This window comes from Bidens hawaiensis, unplaced genomic scaffold (assembly GCF_021521415.1).
Source record: "Bidens hawaiensis isolate Kalapana, Puna unplaced genomic scaffold, B.hawaiensis_p1.1 tig00002186_1, whole genome shotgun sequence".
Lineage (NCBI taxonomy): Eukaryota > Viridiplantae > Streptophyta > Magnoliopsida > Asterales > Asteraceae > Bidens > Bidens hawaiensis.
This window is the reverse complement of record NW_027491117.1, coordinates 3,485,476-3,493,473: the sequence shown is the minus strand read 5'-3', so window position 1 is coordinate 3,493,473 and position 7,998 is coordinate 3,485,476.

Here is a 7,998-nt window from a genome sequence, read left to right as displayed (position 1 = left end):
GTAAATGGAAATTGAAAATCAACTATTCATGTATCACCATGACCTTTCGGATTTTCAAATCCAACAAACGAATATGTAAGTAAAATCAATAAAAATCGAAATTCAACAAAAATCGAAATATCGCGAAATAAAACATAAAATCATATACTGCGCAAGCGCGAGCATATTCATAAATAACGAGTAATTAACAATAAGCGTGCAAACATGAGATTTCTCTCATGCGCGAGAAGGGACTCTTAGGTATTCTAGGCCGTTACGTCTAACCACCTATCCTAAAGTCAACGAGCTCTGATACCAATCTGTAACACCCCGACCAAAGGCGGATTATACATCGGGGCGCCACATATTGTTTCATTACTCGTGACACTATTGGGTGTCAATATTTAATAAATACATTCATTCACGCACGCGCAACGTAAACACAAGATATAAATAAACCAACATAAATCAATATATTATAAATCATAATATTCGAACAGCAATAACTTGTCTTGATACATTTTAATCTAGGTCCAAAAGTAAAAACGTCCTATGTGTCCACAAGCTCCAAAACAGCTACTGCAAACCTGAACATGTGTTAAAATAAACGTCAAACACTTGCGTGTTGGTGAGAAATCAAGTTTAATACAATACATAGATAACAATAAATCTGCGCGCAACACGTGTATGTCTGGTGTTTAACAAGGGTGCAATCAGATTGTGATCAAGCCTAGATAGATCATAGCTCATAGTTCATAGTTCAATCCGTGCTCCCAATTGAGCACAAAAACGAGAAAACATCTGTGCAAGTGTAAACAAAGAAAACCGTAAACGATAGGTCTCCCGTGTTCATCTAATGGATCCATGAAAACTGCGGAATAGGCCGAACAAAGCGGTTAATGATACACACATACAAATAAACAGCCAAGTAAACGTCCTCAACACATGGGATACTGCGCGACTAAAGCTCATAAACAAGTTTAAGACTCTAAGTTTGTATGAACACATGAACATCCCAAAACATTAAAAGCAAAAAGGGATTAGGTACGAGATTACTCACTTGATAAACGATGCGGTGTAAGATAAAGCAAGAACCAACTTTAAACAAGCACAAGTTAACCTATAATTAAAGATTATTGTTTTAACGATTTGTTTTAAGTCTTGATTATAAGTTAGCATAATTAATAAGTAAATTATTATATATATAATATATATATTACCGGAAAAGCAGGACAGAACAGGGAGGAAGACGGAGGCATAGAGGGAGGCGGCAGAGAGAGCAAGGAGAACAGGAGAGATTAAGTGTTTGTGTGTGTAGTGTTAGGAAAAATAATACTATTATTTATAGAGAAACCCTAGGGAACACAATCCCTAGAAAAAGGGGAAAAGATCTCAAAAAGTAAAAGATTCCAAAAGCAAAAGATATCAAAAGATATGGCAGCAGGGAAAAAGAGAAAAAGGCTGACAGGGAACAGTAAAAAGGCATGGGCGGTTCAGAAAAAGGTACTGGTCAAGCATGGCAAAAGCAGATCTCAAAAGATTATGTCAGTCACTTTTTCTGCCAACCAATGGGGTTGGTGCGCATGCTGCGCCGAAAGTAACTTTTCAGACATAAAGCAGATTAGGTCAACAGCACAAAAGATAAGACAACACAAAAGCAACGGCTAGATTAAACAGAAGAAAACTCAAAGGGTTTAGCGCGAGAAAGCTCGAGCGCGAAGGCAGACACAGAAGGTCAAGAGAGCGCGAGCGCGAAGGCAGACAGAACCAACCTTAACGCGTCGCGGAAAGAACTACATTTCTAAGCGCGCCGCGGGAAGAATCACATTTCTTAGCGCGCCGCGGGAGGAACTAAAATTCCTAGCGCGCCGCGGGAAGGACTATAATTCTTCGCGCGTCGAGGGATGAACTACGATTCTTAGCGCGCTGCGAGAAGAACTACAAATCCTTAGCGCGTCGCGGGAAGAACTACCGTTCTTAGCGCGCTGCGAGAAGAATTACAATTCTTAGCGCGCTGCGAGAAGAGTTCGTCTCGCGTATCGCTGTAACAGGTGGTCTTCACGCAGGATTCCTTGTAAGGGGTCTGGCGCGTGGAGCTGCGCAGACAACCTTAGGCGGGAAGGAACAAAGGACAAGCAAAGAGTTAGAAGAAAAAGAGGGAAACAAGGCGTAAGGGCGGGACGGCGACAAGAGGGAAAAGAAGGCGGAAAGAGAGAAGGAAGAGGGACGGGACTGCGGAAAGAAAGAGAGAGAGAGGCGGGAAGGAAAATATATATTATTATTAAAAGTAAAATATAAGTATAAATAAATATTAAATCATAAAAGAAAGAGATCGGGTCAGAGAAACGGGTACCTGGGTCGGGTCGGATCGGGGCAGATGCCACAGTGGTTGTGGTGGCATGTCGCTGGAGTATGCGTCTTGCTAGCTGAAAGCAACCGTCATGTCTGACTTTTTAAGACTCACCGGAGAATATTTCAAGATCCTTGACTTCACGGAATATTCTGAAGAATTAGGTAAAAGATTCTGGCGACAGAAATAACGCCGTAGAATTTGAACTAGGTTGCTGCTTGTTATCGAAATAGTGGACAGACAAAACCAAGACCTTTTGATGGTGAGACAACGGTGGCGACGACGGGCTTGATCGACCATTCTTCTAAAGGTTTAAATGAGACCCATTATTAAGAGGTCCCACGGATGGCGCCAATGTTGGAACCTATTCCCATGGGGGGTAAGGTTCCTAACAAGATGTAGAGAGAATGGTGATGAATGTTGGAATTGTAAGTATAAGTGAGTGTAATGTGTCCCTTTACATGATTCTTTCCTCCTCTTATATAGAGGGGAGGTATTACAAGTGGCTTTCCCTCCAAATTCATATCCCTCCAAGTGGCTTTCTAGAATGTCTTCCTTGTTGGGCCTTCTGTATTGGGCTCGTATTGTTTTGTTGGGTCAGAGCCTACTTATGAGACCCGTCTCATGGATAGACTCTTCACATCACATACTATTGGCTCAAGGAATGATGGTTTCCAATTAATCTCAACCTTCTGTACCCATATTCTAAACTCATTATCCAACCATTTGAACAAAATTTCCTCAATAATTGTGTTTCCACGAGTAGTGTTATATATATATATATATATATATATATATATATATATATATATATATAAAAGGGTGTGCAGATTTAGGACATGACCAAAAAACCAACATAACCGACCCTAAAATAACCGAAACCAAACCGACCCTACATTTCCCTGTTTTTTTCGGTCTTGATATTTGCAGGTGCTCGGTCTCGGGTCGGTTTCGAGCCCAGAACCGGTGAAAACCCAACTAACCGAGAGAGGCCGATTTTAGAAAGTCGGATCTTGCTACATGGCTCTCGGTGATGACGTTGGTAAGGTTTTGCTCCAATGGGTTCATACTTTCATCTTGCAGGGATAATATGAGTAACCTGAGATGCAAAATCACAAGCTTCCTTTTCCAATTGTAAACTTTGTTCCATGGCTATATGAATTCTGAAAGGTGTATGAATGCATGAACGAAGAAGATATGGTTTTTTGTTTTGAAAAGTGAAAGAAAAATATATTATATTTTGAAAAGAGAGAGGGAAATGAGGAGAATTTCTTTACCCATAAAATAAAAAGTAATAAGTAATAAAATATAATTGGTAATGAAGATAAAATATCATCATTACAATGCTTTGGGAATCACAAAGATGCATGCCTATAACTATAAAAGATGATGAAAAGAGTCTTTTACCTCTATAAATTACTTAGTTATGTTCCCAATGAACTATCTTCTCTCTATTTGTCGATATATCGTGAAACATATGAGGTCATCGTATAGTTCTATCCCATCTTCTACCTCAACACCATTAACAGCTAGCTTGAGATGATTCACACCATCGGGTCAGTCATTTTCGGTCTACCCGAAGTGCCAAAACCGAGGGTACTTGATACCCGAAGCGAGTCAAGCGAGTCGGTCTTCGGTTCTTGTATATATGATTTCGGGTTTCGGTCCGGGTCGATTATTTCCTGTTCGGGTTGGTCCGACCGAGATGCACACCTCTCTCTCTCTCAAATGGGTTTTCATTTTATACTTCCCATATATATATATAGAGGTGAGTTCTAGTGAAAACTCTTCTTGAAAAGAAAACTTAAAAACTCTTAAAAACTTCTAGAAAACTATTTTTAACTTTTTTTTAAAAAATTTTTTGAAGTTTCTTTTTTTTTCTATTATTCTTATATGTTGTTATTGGTTCAAAAAAAAAAACTTGTCGGTAACCTCGTCGGTATAGTGCGCATGTGTAATAGTGTGCATTACATATATGCAAAAGTGTTTGTATTGCATAGAATACAACACTATTGCACATATTTGATACACACTATTGTATATATGCAATATAAGACTAATACACACATCGAATACACATTAGTACGTATGTGTAATACAACATTAACGCACATGTGCACCACATCGACTTTTATTTTATTATTTTTTTTTTCATATAATACAACACTACTACACATATACAATACACAAATATTGAATATATGCAATAAAACACTATTAAACTCAAAAGTACATAGTAACACACATGTGTAATACAACGGTATCGCACAGTAATACGTATGTGCATTACAGCGAGTTTTTTTTTTGAGTGAAATATAAGAAAATATAAGAATAACGGCTAAAACAGAAATTTGAAAATATTTTTTTATTTTTAATTAAAAATAATTCTTTAGAAGTTTTTTAGTTTTCTCTCTAAAGGTAAGTTTTCTCTTGATCTTCTCCCTATATATATATATATATATATATATATATAAGAGATAATTTGAGAACCTTGTTAAGTTTTAAGAACTTAAGAACTTCATCCTTGACCACACATTTAATTAAATAGATTAAATTATGTGGTTGATATTAAATGTGATTAAAAAATTAAAATAAAAGAGAGAATAAAAATGTACAATGATTACACATGTGTAATAAGTCGACTCGGTGCGTAAAACCTGTAATTTTTTTACGTGCATGTAACCTACATATATTACGTATATATAAAAAAAATTGTTACGTTAAGTTCTTTCGAGTTCTTAAAACTCAAAGTGATTTTCAAAACAAATCTCTCCTATACATGTATACTAGTCTATAAACCCGTGTAATACATAGCGACTGAAAATACCAAGATATAAAGTTCATTTTGTAATTTTTTCAACATTTACCAATGCAAATTCCAATACCAATATATGATAAGTAGAATTTTAATTTGTAAAACTGCTGCAAAACATCTTAAAAGGAAGATTGAAACAATACCAATATATGATTAAAACCAACCTGCAGGCTTAAAACAAAGTTGAATTGTATCTCATATCAAGTTTTCCAAACTTGAAATCTATGTGGTAGAACCCCTCTTATAGTTGTTTCATAAGAAATCTTGGCAACGTATTTTTGCAAGATGATTAAGAATAAAATATTACCAAACACATGTACAAAACCAACATCCTTAACATAATACTATAATGGTCAGAAAATCAAATTTGTACAGATACATGAATCATGAAAGTAGTTCAACCAATGCCCCAAAAGCCTTGAAAGAAAATAAAGACCAAAATAGGCACCCAAAGAGGGTATAGCAGCATCACGACTGGCCCAAACTGCAGAAAAAATTAGTTAAAAAAAAATATGAAAACTTGTCTTTGATAACAATATGCAATTACAAACATCTAACAACATTAAAATTACAATAATACCCCTGTAAGTGTCACCAATGCAGTTGCCTTTTCATGATCATTCAATACTGACCCTTCCATGTTCTCATTTCTTATATAATGCTAAGGAAGATAAAGAAGCAAACATGAGATACAATTTACACTGACTGACGTATGACTGACGTATTACAAAGACAAATTTTGACTATGCAAGTCAAACAAAGTACAATTTAATCAAATTTTACATGATATATTAGCTAATGAAATTGGTACCAGGTATCGAACACGAACACGAATTCACAGACACCCAAACACAAATGTTATTGAGAAACTTCACAAAACTCAATTGTTCATAATACTATACTTCTAAACCCCAAAGCATGGGTATTTATAATCCAACCTATCACGTTTATACTACAATTAGGATTGCTAAATAATAGGACATGATAATTATACTAACAATTAAATCTGAGCACATTTAATTGTTTATAGTTATCCACTCCTTAAATCATGTTGCACGCCAAGTAACGCCCTTGAACCGAAATCCCAACATTAGCTACCATAAAATTTAATGGTGCAGGCAGCCCAATAATACGTCCTTGTATAGAAATATAAAATAAGTAAACATGGATACACATGGATGGTAAAAAAAATCCAAATGAAAGGTGCGTGGGCTAATAGAAATCCAAAAAAAAGAAAAAATACAATGTGGTTTCTCATTCTTTAACCAAAAATTAATGATAAATAAAAGTATATGTACTCAGTACTACAAGTCTAGCAATAAATATATTAACACATATTAACTATATTGAATTATTGATTCAAACATGACAACATTAGTCTTTGATTCCCACATGACACCCAAGAAGGTTCCTTCTATCAATTGTTTCCACTTAATATGAGCCTACAAATATAAAAGCCTTGCATATAAATTAAGAATTTGTAAGAATCAAGAGTAAATAATGAATATTACCTCTGCATAATCTTGTGTCTCATAAAAATCTTTTGTTCTCTCTCTGTGAAAAACCTATTCCATATAAAAAGCCATTAAACATTTTATGCCATCAAACACATTATTTTCCTTCTGTTTCAATGTAGCAAAAATCAAACTCAAATTCAAAAATGTTTAAATAAGATAAATCGAGCTATGCTTTTCGTTTAGAAAAAAAGAAAAAATTGATACCAGCAAGAGGATGTTAATGCAGCCACTTAAAACCATTCACTAAAATGTTCCTTGCATGAGTTGACATTAGAGGTCGGCAAATAAAACGGTTAAGTGAACCGACCCGAAAATCAAACCGAAACCGAAACCGAAACCGAACCGGTTTGAAACCGATTATATAGAAACAGGTATGGAACCGATTGAAACCATAGGTTTGAACCGATTAACCGAACCGACCAAAACCGGTCGTAACTTGGCCAAAGACCGGTTTCGACCTGGAAAGAAATCGATCATAAACGATTTTAACTTTTGTTGACAAACCGAACCGGTTTCAACTTTCAACCCAAACCTGTTTGTGCGCCTCTAGTTGACATCGTGTTCCCCCAAAACACCCAAATTAATAAACAGGATAAACTAAAGAAAAATTTAATACTAATTTATTGACCAGGCATATGCCTGAACTGTTACAGTCAAAGTAATTAACTAATGGCGCGGATGATAAAAAGTAGATGACCGGAAAAGTTTGTGCTGAAATTGGAAGTAAATAATCATTTGAATGAAGATCAGCCTCTAGCGGCGAATGGTGTCCCTCTCCTCTATATGTTTCTGTGTGTAGCACACACAAATGATATGAAGAATTAGATCCATTGGAATCGATTATTAGACTCAGATCCAAGCCTAGGGTTTTTTTTATGGTTTTTCTCATTAAGCTTTCATAAAGAAAGATTTATTAGGAAGAAACAGCAGACAGCCTCTATGAATGACACATAAGCGTCTTTTTGATTGACACGTATACCGTTGCTGCTTATCCTTTTTTATTATATAAGGATATATATATATATATATATATATATATATATGAGAGAGATTTTGAGAGAGTTTTAAGAATTTAAGAACTCAATTCTAGGCCACACATTTAATTAAATGGATTGGAATATGTGGTTGAGATTAAATCTGACAAAAAAGTCAAAGTATGAGAGAGAATAAAGATGTAACTGGTTACACTAACTTTTACGTCTGTTACACATGTGTAAAAAGTCGACTCGGTGCGTAAAAAATTCTGTAATTTTTTTACGTCTATGTAACCTACATATATTACGCATGTGTAAAAAAAATCGAAAAAAAAAATCGTTACACTGAGTTTTTTCGAGTTC